The 15,780-nt window shown below is 44.4% G+C and overlaps 1 protein-coding gene across 2 annotated transcripts in view; it reads right to left on the reverse strand.

Annotated features, from left to right (window-relative positions):
* VEPH1 (ventricular zone expressed PH domain containing 1) overlaps positions 1-15,780 on the reverse strand; it is a 761,239-nt gene that overhangs the window by 315,829 nt on the left and 429,630 nt on the right. The gene's annotated exons all lie outside the window — the stretch shown is intronic.

The following is a 15,780-nucleotide window of genomic DNA, read 5'->3' on the forward strand; positions in this document are numbered from 1 at the left end:
CACCCCTTGTGCCATGCCCACAGTCTCTTACCACCCCTTGTGCCATGCCTAAAGTCTCTGACCATCCCTTGTGCCATGCCCACAGTCTCTGACCGTCCCTTGTGCCATGCCCGCAGTTTCTGACCACACCTTGTGCCATGCCCGCAGTCTCTGACCGCCCCTTGTGCCATGCCCACCCCTTGTAGCATGTCCACAGTTTCTGACTACCCACTGTACCATGCCCTCAGTCTCTGGCCACCCCTTGTGCCATGCCCACAGTCTCTTACCACCTTTTGTGCCATGCCTAAAGTCTCTGACCATCCCTTGTGCCATGCCCACAGTCTCTGACCGTCCCTTGTGCCATGCCCGCAGTTTCTGACCACACCTTGTGCCATGCCCGCAGTCTCTGACTGCCCTTCATGCCATGCCCGAAGTCTATGACCACCCCTTCTACCATGCCTGCAGTCTCTGACCACCCCATGTGCCATGTTTGCAGTCTCTGACCACCCCTTGTGCCATGCCCGCAGTGACAGACCCCCCCCCTTGTGCTATGCTTGTAGTCTTTGACCACCCCTTAAGCCATGCCGGAAGTCTCTGACTACCCCTTGTGCCATGCCGGAAGTCTCTAACCACCCCTTGTGCCATGCCTGCAGTCTCTGACTGCCCCGCGTGCCATGCCCGCAGTCTCTGACCGCCCCGCGTGCCATGCCCTGTAATGTTCTGGTACCTTTGGGTACCCTAATTACTCTTTCATAAGTGTATGCGCCCCACCATTCTCTTTTGGTAAGGTGCGCATACACCTTTAAGACTGATGCTGTCATCACTGAGCGCCAGACTGGATGGCTATTTAGATCGCCGGCTCTCACTCACATGTGTTCGTTCAAACTGCTTTGTGCCTTGATGCTAACCTGTCTTGAAGCTCTCATGCTTGCAAGCATACCTCACTGTCGGAACCACGCTGCGCTGATCCCTGTATCCCGCTACCGGATCATCCGCTCTTACCGAACCTCTCCTCTGCTACATTGCTATTAGTGATAAGTACCCCACAGGGGAAACCTCTATAACCTTCATACTAAAGCTTACACTATCTAGCTCTGCATACTAAGGACTATTACTATCTTACTTTCAAGAACATTTCCTTTCAAGTGTCTGTCATCTACCATCTCTACCCAACCTGTCTCTTCAGCCTATCATCACTGTGTTACTATATACATAAGTCACTCTAGGAAACATCTTATTGAGTGTGTGTATTTACTTGCTGAATTGAGATCATCCACACATGATGAGTCATTGGGAGTTGGGATTGGTGTCTCAGCGTTTCTCTACATGACTACTGAAGTGGAATATTTCTGCAGCTGAAAATCCACATCATACAGAAAACGCAGGAGCGTTACAGATTGAACGAACCACAAATGGATTCAGCAGAAATAACCACTCAGATGACACAATTAAAACAGCAAGTAACTGCGTTAATACACGCACTTGCTGAATTAAAAGAAGACAATCAGGCTCTGTCGCAGCAGGTAATTAGACTGACACAACTTACCACTGCTCAGTCCCCTGAACCCAAAATAAATCCTCCTTTGGTATTTACAGACGATCGCAAAAAAATTCGCGAATTTAAAAACGCATGTGAGTTACTTTTCTTGCTAAAACCCCGTACCTACCTTACTGATCACATTAAGGTTTGTACTATTATTTCTTACCTAACAGGCGATCCTCGGGCCTGGGCAGACTCTCTTTTTGAGAAAAGCGACCAGCTTCTCAACTCCTATGCCTTGTTCCTAGCAGAACTCACTAGCCTATATGATGATCCCAATAGGCAGAGTACTGCCGATCTTCAATTAAGATCCTTGAAACAAGGTGGGAGACCTGTAGAAGACTTTGTCGCAGAATTCAAGAGATGGACCCTTGATTCAGAATGGAATGATGCATCTCTGAAAACCCAATTTAGGCTTGGCCTATCAGAGGCCGTTAAGGACGAGCTCGCCCGAACGGATCTGCCAAAAACCCTGGATGCATTGATACAACTCAGTATCACCATAGATAGAAGACTACGAGAAAGAAAGGCTGAGAAAATGGGAATGCCATTATCCAGTTCTTCTCGGATTTCGGCCGTTGACCCCGTTCCTATGGAGGTAGGAACCATACGCCCACCTCTATCAACTATGGAAAGAGCCAAAAGACGATCTGGTAATCTCTGCTTGTACTGTGCATCCCCGGATCACAAGATAAACGTCTGTCCCCTAGTCTACAAAAAGAAGGGTGAGTGTTCACATGTCCTCCTAGGGGGATTGACAACTTCAATCACTAACCCTTACCTTTCTGTTTTCTTAACATTACAGTGGGACCAGAACAGGATTACTACTAAGGCCATGATTGACACAGGATCTTGTGGAAATTATATTGACATACGTTTTGCTGCTTTAAATAAAGTTCCTATTATTTCTAAACTTAAACCTGTCTCAGTGAGTCTTATTAACGGTGTTCCTTTATCCTCTGGTCCGATCACTGATCAGACACAGGCACTCCTAGTCACTACTAACGGGTCTCATATGGAGACCACTACCTTCGATCTAATACCTTCACCCCACTTTCCCATTGTGTTGGGACTTCCCTGGTTGCACACACATCAACCAACCATAGATTGGAAGGAACGGACCCTGGCCTTCCTCTCTTGCTATTGCGAGGGTACGTGTAACCTCCCGTCTTTCGGGAAGATCCTGTCTGTGGTGACAGATGAGATTGCACCACTATGTTATCAGGATCTCTCTGAGGTTTTTCTTGAGAAAAATGCTCAAGCACTACCAGAGATGTATAGTAACGAAGTAGAACTACTTAAGTACTGTACTTAAGTACCGAAATGCGGTATCTGTACTTTCCTAGAGTAGAATTTTTTTCTCCTACTTCTACTTTTACTTCACTACATTTTTTCGATGATTTCGATACTTCTACTCAAGTATTTTTTTTTTGTGCTGCATAGTTACTCGTTACTTTTAAAAAAATTACCAGTGCCAGAACAGTAGATGGCAGGTTGCATAAAGCTCAAAAAAATGTGTATAATGTCATTTGTAAATCAGCGCATACGAAAATAAAGGCTGTATAATAAAAGCTGCTATACCAAATCTTTCCAATAAAAAGAAAATATGAAACAAACAAATAAATGGTGCTACAGCGCTTAAAGTGCATCAAGAAACTACTAACAAACACAGGTTAATCATTTGAATAAATCATTTGAAATAATAAAAACAATATGATGTTCAAACTTTTGACTTATTTCTTTAATAACTACATAACACAGTACTTGTACTTCTACTTTCAGTACTTGAGTAGAATTTTTTTTTCAAAACTACTGGTACTTTTTACTTTTAGTACTTAAGTAGCAAATTTTTTGAAAAAACTACTTGCAATACTTAAGTAAAAAAAATGTTGAATACTTTAGTACTTCTACTTAAGTAACTTTTTCTGCGAGCACTTCCACTTCTACTCAAGTAATTTTTTGATCGAGCACTTGTACTTTTACTCAAGTAGAAATTTCGAGTACTTTATACAAGTCTGAGCACTACCTCCCCATCGAGACTATGATTGTAGCATTGATCTACTCCCAAATAGCAAATTGCCGTTCGGTCATGTTTATCCTCTTTCACAGGATGAACTTTCCCATCTCAAAGACTATTTGGATGAGAATTTGAAGAAAGGTTTTATTAGACCTTCCACTTCTTCCACAGCAGCAGGACTCTTTTTTGTCCGCAATAAGGACTCAAGTCTCAGGCCTATCATCGACTATAGGCAATTGAATGCTATTACAATAAAAGATCGCTATCCTCTACCGCTTATCCCTGAGCTCATTGAGCAGGTGCGTGGAGCTACCTATTTTTCAAAATTGGACCTGAAAGGAGCATACAATCTCATTCGAATCCGTGATGGACACGAGTGGAAGACTGCATTCAGAACCAGATACGGATTGTTCGAATATCTTGTAATGCCATTCGGGCTATGCAACGCCCCTGCAGTTTTTCAACGATTTATAAACAATATTTTCAGAGACTTACTAGATGTCTGTGTTGTGGTATATCTGGACGATATACTTATATATTCACGATCCCTGTCTGAACACATAAGACATGTAAGACTAGTATTATCGAGATTGCTTGCACACAACCTTTATGTGAAACTGAAAAAATGCTTGTTTCATAAAGAAGAGGTACTGTTTCTAGGCTACATCATATCCAAAACAGGAATCGAGATGGACATGAGTAAGATATCCTGCATTCAGGATTGGCCTATACCAACCACACGCAAGGCGCTACAGCGATTCCTTGGATTTTCGAATTTCTACAGGAAGTTCATCAGAAACTTCTCTGCCATTGTGAGACCCCTCACACAGCTCACTAGCATTAAAAAACCATTCAAATGGTCAGATGAAGCAAATAAAGCTTTTTACCTGTTAAAGACAAGGTTTACTTCTGCTCCCATACTACGCCATCCAGACCCATCCCTCCAATACATTCTGGAAGTAGATGCGTCAAACATGGCAGTAGGAGCAATACTCTCCCAACGACCAACTCACACTTCACCACTTCATCCAGTCGCCTTTTTTTCTAAATCCCTAAGCAGTCCAGAGATAAATTACCCCGTGGGTGAAAAGGAACTGCTTGCTATAAAATTGGCTCTGGAGAATTGGCGACATCTACTCGAAGGCACCCAATTACCAATACTTATATACACGGACCATAAAAATCTCCAATATCTTCAGACTAACAAAACTCTCTCTCACCGACAGGTACGATGGTCACTATTCTTTCTAAGGTTTAATTTCCTAGTGACCTACACACCTGCAGATAAGAACAAAAAGGCGGATGCACTATCACGACTAACTGAAGAAAACTACTTTGAAATCCCTTCCGTTCCTATAATACCTCACAAACGCATTATTGGAGTTGTCCGTTCCTTGAAGGAAGAGGTTTTGCATGGTATAAGTTTGGATTCACCCCCACCACAACTAAATACTGATGCAGAAGGCTTCCTCTACTACAACGACAAACTTTACATACCACCTACCATACGCACCAAGATCTTGGAATTATCGCATGATGTGCCTATGGCAGGACATATGGGTATGACAAAGACTCTTAATCTGATTACCAGGCAATTCTGGTGGCCTGACATGAAAACATCTATACAAAAATTCGTCTCTTCATGCAATGTCTGTGCCAGGTCCAAAATTGACACTACGAGACCATCCGGTCTACTATGCAGTCTACCAATACCCCAAACTCCATGGGAAGTTGTGTCCTTGGACTTTATAGTGGAATTGCCTCCTTCCAAAGGATTTAATACCATCTTAGTGTCAGTGGACCATCTGACAAAAATGGCACATTTCATTGCTATTCGCAGACTACCTTCGTCCAAACAAACGGCAGAACTCCTGATGAAACATGTCTTTAAGTTACATGGTATCCCAAAAACTCTTCTGTCTGACCGTGGATCATAATTTATTTCCAAGTTCTGGCAAGAACTATGTCACATACTACGGATCGAGCGGAAGCTCACTTCTCCTTACCATCCGCAGACCAACGGACAGACTGAAAGAGTCAACCAATGCATCGAGCAATATTTACGTTGTTACACTTCTTACCAACAGGATGATTGGGTGGATCTTCTCCCTCTGGCAGAATTTGCCTACAACAACGCAACCCACAGTACGACCAAGCAGAGTCCGTTCTACTTGAACTATGGGTTTCATCCCTCTATTCTTCCACCACGCATCCTTCCTTCAAATAACCCAGTAGCCTCAGACTATCTTACCCAAATAAAGGACTCTCTGGGTTTGCTTAATACTACCATTGCACACGCTCATAGTCAACAAAAGAAGTACTATGATCTTCGCAGAAGACCTTCTCCTCAGTACGCTATCGGGGACCTCGTTTGGCTCTCAACAAAAAATTTAAGACTGAAAATCCCTAGCAAAAAGATTGGACCTCTGTTCTTGGGACCTTTCCCAATCAAGAAACTTATTGGAAAAGCTGCAGTACAGCTTACATTGCCAATAGACCTCAAAATACATCCCATTTTCCATGTGTCGCTACTGAAGCCCCATGTTCCTGACCAAGGAATAAGGCCTACTATCCCACCTCCTCCTCCTGTACAAGTTGAAGGTGGAGAAGAATATGAGATAAAAGAGATTCCGGATTCTCGTATCCACAGAGGAAGACTTCAGTACTTGGTTCGATGGAAGAACTATGGGCCCCAAGACGACACCTGGCTAAACACCTCTGACATACATGCCTCTAGATTAATCCGCAATTTTCATGCGAAGTACCCAGACAAACCAGCTCCAGAGGCCTTCAGGAGCCGGCCTTAAGGGGGGGGGGGGTACTGTAATGTTCTGGTACCTTTGGGTACCCTAATTACTCTTTCATAAGTGTATGCGCCCCACCATTCTCTTTTGGTAAGGTGCGCATACACCTTTAAGACTGATGCTGTCATCACTGAGCTGGATGGCTATTTAGATCGCCGGCTCTCACTCACATGTGTTCGTTCAAACTGCTTTGTGCCTTGATGCTAACCTGTCTTGAAGCTCTCATGCTTGCAAGCATACCTCGCTGTCGGAACCACGCTGCGCTGATCCCTGTATCCCGCTACCGGATCATCCGCTCTTGCCGAACCTCTCCTCTGCTACATTGTTATTAGTGATAAGTACCCCACAGGGGAAACCTCTATAACCTTCATACTAAAGCTTACACTATCTAGCTCTGCATACTAAGGACTATTACTATCTTACTTTCAAGAACATTTCCTTTCAAGTGTCTGTCATCTACCATCTCTACCCAACCTGTCTCTTCAGCCTATCATCACTGTGTTACTATATACATAAGTCACTCTAGGAAACATCTTATTGAGTGTGTGTATTTACTTGCTGAATTGAGATCATCCACACATGATGAGTCATTGGGAGTTGGGATTGGTGTCTCAGCGTTTCTCTACATGACTACTGAAGTAGAATATTTCTGCAGCTGAAAATCCACATCATACAGAAAACGCAGGAGCGTTACATGCCCGCAGTTTCTCACTACCACCTGTGCCATGCCCTTAGTCTCTGACAGCCTCTTGTGCCATGTCCGCAGTCTGTGGCTGCCCCTTGTGCCATGCCTACAGTTTCTGACCGCCCCTTGTGCCATGCCCGCAGTCTCTGACCGCCCCTTGTGCCATGCCCGCCCCTTGTAGCATGTCCGCAGTTTCTGACTACCCACTGTACCATGCCCTCAGTCTCTGGCCACCCCTTGTGCTATGCCCACAGTCTCTTACCACCCCTTGTGCCATGCCTAAAGTCTCTGACCATCCCTTGTGCCATGCCCACAGTCTCTGACCGTCCCTTGTGCCATGCCCACAGTTTCTGACCACACCTTGTGCCATGCCTGCAGTCTCTGACTGTCTCTTGTGCCATGCTCACAGTTTCTGACAGCTCCTTGTGCCATGCCTGCAGTCTCTGACCATCCCTTGTGCCATGTCCGCAGTCTCTTACTGTTCCTTATGCCATGTATGCAGTCTCTGAACTTCTCTTGTTCCATGTATGCAGTCTCTGGCCATCTCTTGTGCCATGTATGCAGTCCCTAATCTTCTCTTGTGCCATGTATGTAGTCACTGACCATCTCTTGTGCCATGTATGTAGTCACTGACCATCTCTTATGCCATGTATGCAGTCTCTTATCATCTGTTGTGCCATATATGCAGTCTCTGATTGTCTCTTCTGCCATAAATGTCATCTCTGAACATCTTTTTGCAATGTATGCAGTCACTGACCATCTCTTGTGCCATTTATGCAGTCTCTAAATGTCTCTTGTGCCATGTATGCAGTCAATGACCATCTCTTGTGCCATGTATGCAGTCTCTGACCATCCCTTGTACCATGTCTGCAGTCTCTGATCATCTCTTGTGCCATGTATGCAGTCTCTAACCATCCCTTGTGCCATGTCCGCAGTCGCTGAACATCTCTTGTGCCATGTATGCAGTCTCTGACCATCTCTTGTGCATTATATGCAGTCTCTGTGGACAGTAAAGTAAGGGAGAGCTCTGTGGACTCTTGTGTAAAGGGGGCTGTGGTGACCAGAGACTCTTTTACATCAGAATTTCCTTTTACACCAGAGTCCACAGCAAAGCCTCTTACATCAGAGTCCTTAGAGTTCTCCTTTACATCAGGGTCCACAATGTTTTATTTTACTTCAGGGTCCACAGAGTTCCCACTTACACTGTAAAAGAAAACCCTGTGTTGGGTTTTATTAACCTGACCTTCATATAAATGGAGATGTTTTTGGCCTTTTGTTATACCTAAAACACATTGTTAATCACACTAGTAACATGTGCGATTAACACAATATATAACTTAAATATTGATATTTGCACTGTTTTGCAATAAAATTAGCCATTTTATGTAATTTTTTTAATTGTTTGTAAAAAATGTGGCTCTGTTAGTAAATATCATGTGGCTCTGTCTTGTACATTTTGGACACCCTCTCAGTAAATTTAATTCAGGGGGGGTTGGCAATACTGCACCCCGTTATAGTGCCCCCTTCCTCCACTATGTATCCTGAGCGCCGCTTGCCCATCTCCAGCGTCTGGGCCTGGCATAGCAGGTGCCGCCAGATAGAGGGAAGGGAGAAGAGCAGACACACATCCTCTCTCCTCCCCTTCTTCTGGAGGCAGGATGTGGGTGTGGCTAGAGGTGGGGCAAGGGTGTGGCTGGAGGCAGAACATGGGTGGGGCCTGGAAGGGGGCACTTGATTTATTTTGCCCGGGGGCCCTGAGGGTTCTCACTCCGCCCCTGGGTATACATTATTATAGTTAACATTTTTGTACACATCGCATATCATAAAACTGTTCTGCTTTAATAATTCTTGTAATTTTTCTATGTCCATAGAAAAATCTCAATACTGTATATGTGGATAGTGGCAATTAATATATAATAAATTGCAATACAGAAGACTTCTGTCTGTATGTCTGACCTATTAGAAAAAAATGTAAGGATTAATTCAACATCCATCACTGGGCAAATTACAATTCTGAAATAGCAGACACTTTATCGGCTATTTGATTTGGCTTATCTTTCATTCTGCAACGGTATAATTAAAAGCAGTTAAAAATAATCATTCAGCTATCGTCAGTTATGAAGTAGACTAGTTTTCGCCATGTAATCCTTGTACCTCCTGGCTGCTGGATACATTTGCAGTGAGTCATGTGCATCAGTTAAACATTTCTATAATACATTTACTGGAGAAATTTACAGGAAATTACAGTAGTGGAAATGCTCTGAAATGTTTCCAGACTCATTGAAACAATATATAAATAAGATGACCATATTTGGAAACCTTGTTTGGCAGACCAAAATGCAGATAGTATGGGATACTTACTGGAAAAAAAGAAAGAAACAGAAATATTTACTTAAAGGCAAATATCCAAAACAGTTAGTTTTGGACACTTTTAAAAAGATGACAAAATCTTTCACTCACTTGCTCACTTTGGCAAAACACAGTAAATTAGATACATGCCTGCTCCATTTCCTAATTTTTATTGTCTGGGGTTTGCATGCCTTTATTCTTACTGAATGTTATCTAAAATGTTCACTTTGAGGATCAAGAAATAATGGGAAATGGGAAAGTTAATAACAATTTCTAGAGAAAAAGTCTTAAATTCTACAAATACCATACAAGGAAAATAGTCTTAATTGGATGTTCTGCTTCTGGATTCTTTCTATTTTTAATATGATTAGGGATATCAAAAAGAAGCTACTCCTTTGTAGATGGACATTTCTGAGAATAAAGCCAGTCGATGAAAAGTTTGGTATGGGAAGAAACCCCTATCTGAGAAAAATAATTATATAGAAGTTGAATACATAAAAAGTCCACCCATCAATAACAGTGTGGAATCTGCTATGTAAGGGAGGTTTTACTTATATAAGCACTTGAAGATTATGTAGCCACAATTCTACATAGATCAGCTAATGGCCTACATTGGTAGAACCTTAGGAATGCAAATAATGCTTTATATGTCCAATATAAATAAATAAAACATGACCTACACTCTAAATCGTATGTGGTCCTGCTTGCCAAGACTACTATTACTGTTTTCTGATTTCTATATTATGATATAAACCAACAGTCACCCTGATTTTTTTCCCTCTTTCCTGTACAAAATCAAAAGGTTTGACATTGTAACAGTATCACAGAGAAAAGTGTACAATTGCCAGACAAAAGGCTGTGAATAAGAAACCCATGAAAAGCTTATTTTTACAACAGAATTCGTAGATGACATACATCCGACATACTTTATGATACTGGTGGGAGTGCAGGGGTTATGGGACATTTTATATTGTATTTTATTACCTTTTCATACCATAGCTTTTACTAAATGTCTATATGCCACAGTAAAATTGTAAGTCTCATCCTGTTTGCCAGAATAAACAGTGAGGGAAAAAGTATTTGATCCCCTGCTGATTTTATAAGTTTGCCCACTGACAAAGAAATCATCAGTCTATACTTTTAATGGTAGGTTTATTTTAACAGTGAGAGACCGAATAACAACAAAAATATCCAGAAAAATGCATTTCAAAAAAGTTATCAATTGATTTCCATTCTAATGAGTGAAATAAGTATTTGATCCCCTATCAATCAGCAAGATTTGTAGCTTCCAGGTGTCTTCTATACAGGTAATGAGCTGAGATTAGAAACACTCTCTTAAAGGGAGTTCTCCTAATTGCAACTTGTAACCTGTATAAAAAACACCTGTCCACAAAAGCAATCTATCAATCAGATTCCAATCTCTCCACCATGGCCAAGACCAAAAAGCTGTCCAAGGATGTTAGGGACAAGATTGTAAACGTACACAAGGTTGGAATGGGCTATAAGACCATAGCCAAGCAGCTTGTGGAGAGGGTGACAACAGTTAGTTCGATTATTCACAAATGAAACAATAAATGGAAAAAATAACTGTCAATCTCCCTCATTCTGGGGCTCCGTGCAATATCTCACCTCGTGGAATTTCAATGATCATGGGAATGGTGAGGAATCAGCCTAGAACTACACAAAGGAGCTGAAGGTTTGAGTTACCAAATGTCAGCCTTGAAACCTTAATGACTTGGAGAGGATCTGCAAGGAGGAGTAGGACAAAATCCCTCCTGAGATGTGTGCAAACCTGGTGGCCAACTACAAGACACGTTTGTTGTTATTCCGTCTCTCACTGTTAAAATAAACTTACCTTTAAAATTATTAACTGATAATTTCTTTGTCAGTGGGCAAATATACAAAATCAGCAGGGGATCAAATACTTTTTCCCCTCACTTTACAAATATAAAAGTCTGTCCATTTAAATAAAACATTTTTCCCATAAAAAGACAAAATTTTTAAAGATTTAACATATGAACCTGACATGTATACATCAAGCACTAGAACAAGCACTCTAAAACATCAGTTCCCAACTGACAACTGTAGGCCTTTCTGACTCCTCCTGTGGTACTTGGACATTATCATTATCATATGCACTATCTCTCCTCCCTTTATTACAAGCAGCAATCACAACATGTATATGTTGTTGTAACTTTATTTTTTTTTTCTTTGAATACCACATATCTGTGGTGAAATCTGGCAATAGTAGTAAAAGAAAAAAGGGCGAGAAAATTGAGCTGTTGTCTCTCTACTGCTCAGATGACATACAGGCATCTTCTCTACAGACTCCTAAATAGACTCTATAAAAGGGATAAGGTTTGATTTTACCTTTACCTTTGGTTCAAGGAGGCTCCCCCCTGGATTTGGTTTCTGGGTGAATCATGTACTGTTGGCTGAAAAATGTAACAGTTTGCACCCAATATTAGGACCACCCCATAATTATAATTTACTGCTTAAACTTTGCCCCTGGTCAGCCGAGTCACAACCACCAATGTTCCCTCGAGAATGGATAACCCAGTGACCAGGGGAGAACTTACCGGTCAGGCACTTCGGCTGTGGTCCGAAAGCCCTACAGACCTCGGTGCATTAATGGGCACTGAAGGGCACTAGTGAGGCTGCATTGAAGGGCACTGACAGGCACTAGGGAGGTTGCATTGATGGGCACTGGTAAGGCTGCATTGATGGGCACTGATGGGGACTGGTGAGGCTGCATTGATGGGCACTGACAGGCACTGGTGAGGCTGCATTGATAGGTACTGATGGGCACTGGTGAGACTGCATTGATGGGTGCTGATGAGGTTGCATTGATGGGCACTGATGGGCACTGGTGAGGCTGCATTGATGGGCACTGATGAGGCTGCATTGATGGGCACTGACAGGCACTGGTGAGGCTGCATTGATGTGTACTGATGGGCACTGGTGAGGCTGCATTTATGGTTGCTGATGAGGTTGCATTGATGGGCACTGATGGGCACTGGTGAGGCTGCATTGGTGGGCACTGACAGGCACTAGTGAGGCTGCATTGAAGGGCATTGATGGACACTGGTGAGGCTGCATTGATGGGCACTGGTAAGGCTGCATTGATGGGCACTGATGGGGACTGGTGTGGCTGCATTAATGGGCACTGATGAGGACTGGGGAGGCTGCATTGATGGGCACTGATAAGGCTGCATTGATGGGCACTGACAGGCACTGGTGAGGCTGCATTGATAGGCTTTGATGAGGCTGCACTGATGTGCACTGGTGGGGCTGCATTGATGGGCACTGGTAAGGCTGCATTGATGGGTACTGACAGAAACTGGTGAGGCTGCATTGATGGGCACTGATGAGGCTGCATTGATGGGCACTGACAGGCACTGATGAGACTGCATTGATAAGCACTGATGGGCAATGGTGAGGCTGCATTGATGGGCACTGATGAGGCTGCATTGATGGGCACTGACGGGCACTGTGAGGCTGCATTGATGGGCCCTGATGAGGCTGCATGTATGGGCACTGAACATGCTTCTATGGTCGGCACTGGTGAGGTAGCATTGATGGGCACTGTTGGGGCTGTATTGATGGGCACTAATGAAGCTGCATCGATGGGCACTGGTGAGGCTGCATTGATGGGCACTGATGAAGCTGCATTGGTGGGCACTGACAGGCACTGGTGAGGCTGCATTGATGGGCACTGACGGGAACTGGTGGGGCTGCAATAATGGGCACTGACGGGCACTGGTGAGGCTGCATTATTGGGCACTGACAGGCACTGGTGATGCTGCATTGATGGGCACTGGTAAGGCTGCATTGATGAGCATTGATCAGGCTGCACTGATGGGCACTGATCAGGCTGCACTGATGGGCACTGGTGAGGTTGTATTGATGGGCACTGGTGAGGCTGCACTGATAGGCGCTAGTGAGGCTGCACTAATGGGGACTGGTGAGGCTGCGCTGATGGGCACTGCTGAGGCTGCATTGATGGGCACCTATGAGGCTGCATTGTTGGGCACTGATGGGGACTAGTGAGGCTGCATTGATAGGCACTGATGAGGCTGCATTGATAGGCACTGATGGGCATTGGTGAGGCTGCATTGATGGGCACTGGTGAGGTTGCATTGATTGGCACTGGTAAGGCTGCATTTATGGGCACTGATGGGCATTGGGGAGGCTGCATCAATGGGCACTGATGGACACTGTTCAGGCTGCATTGATGGGCACTGGCAAGGCTGCATTGATGGGCACTGGTGAGGCTGCATTGATGGGCACTGATCAGGTGTCACTGATGGGCACTGGTGAAGTTGCATTGATGGGCACTGGTGAGGTTGTATTGATAGGCACTGGTGAGGCTGCACTGATGGGCACTGGTGAGGCTGCACTGATGGGCACTCGTGAGGCTGCACTAATGGGCACTGGTGGAGATGCATTGTTTGACACTGATGAGGGCTCTTTCTAACATAGAATCCAAAATGGGCACAGAGAAGACCCACATACGCATGCAATGTCATTACGAGTTGTGCCGCGCACCTCCACGTACTGCTGCAAACCTTCCACCAATTCCCTCCCTCGCCTTGGCAAACAGTGCCCAGAATGGTGGAAGAGAAGAGGACACACCAGCCAGCCACACCAGAGCCAGGGTGCCAGCCAGCCTGCCACCTATGCAGGTGACCCACCGACAGCAGGGCCAGGGTGCCAGCCAGCCACCCACAGCAGAGCCAGGGTTCCAGTCAGCCACCAATGGTGACCCACCCACAGCAAGGCATGCATGCCAGCCAGGCAGCCACCTACTGTAATCCCACCCACACCAGGGCCAGGGTGCCAGCCAGTCACCCACCCACGGTGACCCAACCACACCCAGGAGCCAGACAGCCACAGCAGGGTGCCAGCCAGTCACCCACAGGAGCCAGCCACAGGGGACGCAGGAGCCAGCCACAGAGGATGCAGGATCTAGCCACAGAGGACGCGGAAGCTAGCCAGCCAGCCACAGAGGATGCGGGAGCCAGCCAGCCACAGAGAATGCAGAAGCCAGTCACAGAGAATGTGGGAGCCAGCCACAGCTACAGTGCCCATAGTTAAGGTAAGAGGAGCGCTACGCAGTGCCAGTTTTATTTCTACTTTGTGAGAGGTTGGGGCAGGGATGAGAGTCATGGCACAAGGAGGGGGTCCTGTAAGGACCAGAGTGAATAAAGGTGTTCACTGTACACTCTGTTAGAATGAGGCCCCCCTCCAGGTCCCATTAGACTCCTTTGTAGTCTTTAATGGGACCTGAAGGGGACTCTTTCTAACAGACTATATAATGGACACTGAAAGAGCCTCTGTTAGATAGACCCCCTCAAGGTCCCATTAGACTCCTTTGTAGTCTCTAAGGGACTCTGTTAGAAAGAGTCCCCCTCCAGTTCCCATTAGACTATGTTGTAGACTCTAATGGGGCCTGGGGGGGGGGGGGGCACTTTAAAAAAGACCGTCTAATGTCATACACTGTGTATATGGGAAGTAAAGTAATGCAGGACACAGATAGTTGTTTGTGTCACGTTCTGTAGCCCGGTCTTAAGCAGAACAGAATCAGCAAAGTTTTGGGAGTTTTGGGTGTACCAATCTGGATGCTGTTGCTGAACTTTCTGTGTATACAGGAGGGTAGCAGCGCAGGACATAGAGGGGTGTACCAAGATGGAGATTGCTGATGTCACTTCCTGTTTATATAGGAAGTGACCTACCAGGAAATCAGTACTCGTAGGTGTAGAAGGAGGATAATTGAGTGTAGTGGGAGGACACTTAGCCCGCATATATAAATATAGACCTATCATTGACCGACTTAGCTTCTGAAGACATCCAGTAGGAGAGGCGAAACATGTCAAGTGAGGTCGATCAGTGACAAGTATCTGCTACATGAGAACACGCTGAGGGGGTTTTTGGATTACCTTTTTGCTTTTTATTGATCTTTTTATGTAAGATCAATTGTGTTCAATACCAATAAAAGTTATTAGTATTACACTATGAATATTCTCCTGTCCTTTTCATGGTGAAAACCAACGGTGGTTCATACTTGGAGAGTGAAATGGATGAGACAAGGAGGTGATAAGGAGGGATTACACATTTATATATTTGGATAAGTTTAAGAGTTTACCATCACTACGTGGAAGGAGTGGAGGAAGGAGTATATATAGTCTGAGCCTGTCTTGTATATACAGTTGAGTGAGTGAGAGCAGATAGGAGGGGAGCACACCATTTTGGATTCACATTGCAGCAAGATTCACCAAGGTTTTATGGACATATTTATGCTTATGGACAATTTGTTTGATTCAATATTGCATGGAGCACTTTACTGTCAGCACTTTATTTCTAGTCTTCTGTTTTTTCAGCACTTATTTAATGTTTAGAATTTATT

The sequence above is a fragment of the Pelophylax lessonae genome, assembly GCF_965119305.1.
Source record: "Pelophylax lessonae genome assembly, chromosome: 3".
In the NCBI taxonomy this organism is placed as follows: Eukaryota; Metazoa; Chordata; class Amphibia; order Anura; family Ranidae; genus Pelophylax; species Pelophylax lessonae.